The sequence below is a fragment of the Camellia sinensis genome, chromosome 1 (genome assembly GCF_055761805.1).
Source record: "Camellia sinensis isolate YWXY chromosome 1, ASM5576180v1, whole genome shotgun sequence".
In the NCBI taxonomy this organism is placed as follows: Eukaryota; Viridiplantae; Streptophyta; class Magnoliopsida; order Ericales; family Theaceae; genus Camellia; species Camellia sinensis.
In genome coordinates, this window is record NC_138961.1 from 218,563,489 (window position 1) to 218,565,830 (window position 2,342).

The window sequence follows — 2,342 nt, forward strand, 5'->3', positions numbered from 1 at the left end:
AAACACACACACACGCACACAAAATTTAAAAAATACATTTAGGCTTCGTTTGGGAAGTTATGATTTGGGTTTTTTTGACTATTTTAGTCATAAAAAACAAAATAGGCTATTTTAACCTTAACAAACAAAACATCACATCCAACCCATAATCATTACATTCTTCTCTCATAAAAAAACTCAAAAAAGCCAAAAAGCAAAAAAATCCTTCCTAAACCAAGCTTTTAAGCCCAAGTTAAAATAGTCAAAAAAATTAAAAAGTCAAAAAAATTAAAAAGCCAAAAAGTCAACCCACTTTTCAAACGGAGGCTTAGAAAACCCTCGCTCACGATTTATTAGGTAACAACTCCAACTAATAGGGTTAGCTGATAATTAAACAAAAATGGGAATTCATCTAATACACAACGACGTGATATTGCACTCATGCTCGTGCTCAAGTAAGAGGTCTGTAATAGGAATAAACTGCATAAAAAGTCTGAGCGAAAGTAATCAGCAACAAGACCACTGCAGCAACAAAGGATAAGATAGCCCAGGGATTGTTGAAGTAGTTATGCTTGAGGTTCGCACGCCAAGCATTCCACCTATGATTGTAATACCGGTTCACCTGCTCCGACAATTGCGAAAGGTAACTACCATCGATGTCGAAAACCACCTCTTCCGAGAGGCGGTTGAAGAGGTCCACTACTTCACCATTGGTGCCGAGCCAGTGCTCGATTATGCCGTGGTAATGGAGGTAAGCCACATCCGCCGGCGAGTTAAACAAATTGTCCATGAATATCACATACGAAGTTATGTCGTTGCTGCAATCTAGATGGCACTGCTCCAGCGCGATGAGGTTGAGCAAGAGCGATTTGGTACCGTCATGGATCAACAGCCGAGGAATGCTCAGAGTCCCATCCTTGAATTTAATGTCCCAGAACCGATCTGTCTTCCTCTTCTTGAATTTAATCCCTGCCTCCCTCAGTTCAGTCACGCAATGGACCAATTGTTGACGGCGCTTGTCGGCGACGACCTGGTTCGTCCGCGATGACCACCGCTTGATCCACATTTTGGGTACGGCTTTTGGCCCCGCGCGCATGAGACTTCGCCGGAAAACATCGAGGCAGTGAAGGCCGCCTTGGTCTGCTAATGGATCAAATGTGGTTGCATATTCGAGCGATGATAATGATGGTCGTGGTGACTGTAATGATTCATCGGTTGGCATTAGCGGGTCGAAGAACTGGATTGCTAGCTTGGCCACCAGTCCTCTCTTGTCAGGATCGCCGTTCTCGAGCCCTAACAACCGATCCAGTACGAAGAGGGGAATCTGGTTTTCGAGCATTATCATATCCCTCTGAAGCGAATGCATCGAGGCACGCATCGCGAAGATAGGATCCTTCCGGGAGTAACCTAGCTTCTTGAAGCCCTCAATAGCCCCTCGGAACAGCTCCAGTATGAAGCAGCCATCGAGCACCATCATTTCCACGAATTCCTTGCTGGTGAGAGTAATTGTGCCTTCGTAACAAGCACGGGCCTCGCCTTCAAGCCCTTTAATGGAGTCCAGATATAGAGCAATGTCGTGCTGGGTACGCTTGAGAACACGGTAAAGGGCGCGCCACTTGTGGGGGTCCATGGTCCGGAGGTGTCTCCGGCCGTGGTGGTAAGGCCCCAAGGAGACGGTCCGGGGAATGTAAGATTTGTCGTCCCTTTCTCGCAGGCACTGAGGGACTCTGTAGATGCACATCTTTGCCCAGGCAGCTGTTGAGTTTTCTTGGCCGGCTTGGTTGAGTTTTTCTTTAATGTTGATAACCCATTCGGAATGGTCTAGTGTTTTGTTGGCCTCCTCTTCAAATTTGTGACCAGTTTCAGGTTTGCTCATGATTCGTTGGTGATGGTGTTATATCTGAAGATAGGCTTGAGGTTGTTTTTCTGGGTATTCAGTCGATGAGGGGGCTGTAGTAGTACCAGTGGGAGTGGGAGTGGGAGTGGGAGTTTGCTGGATTCTGGCTATTACAGTTTGTTTGAGTTTGAAGGTAATCGGGTTCCAACTCACAAGATCTCCGTTGAAAATATCAGTCATTATTAATATTAGGTATCATGAAAAGTCTTTCATGAAAATAATTATGAAAAATTTATGATTTTTAAATTACATTTAAAATAAAACACTATACACTAGTTAAGGTAATCTAAGAATCACAGATTTTTTATGATCATTTTCATAAAAAAAATTTCATAATCCATAACATTTCTCATTATTTTGATGTCGGTCAGGGCTTGCCTTCGATGATTACGACAAAACATTGTTTTAATTTTTTAAATTTAATTTTTTTTAAATTTAATTTTTAATTTTTAATTTTTTTTTAATG

The 2,342-nt window shown here is 42.7% G+C and overlaps 1 pseudogene across 1 annotated transcript; it reads right to left on the reverse strand.

Annotated features, from left to right (window-relative positions):
* Positions 1-292: 292 nt before the first annotated feature.
* Positions 293-2,089, reverse strand: LOC114276567 (UPF0481 protein At3g47200-like; annotated as a pseudogene). Its single transcript, XR_014344596.1, has one exon. The product of XR_014344596.1 is annotated as a UPF0481 protein At3g47200-like (transcript).
* Positions 2,090-2,342: the final 253 nt, after the last annotated feature.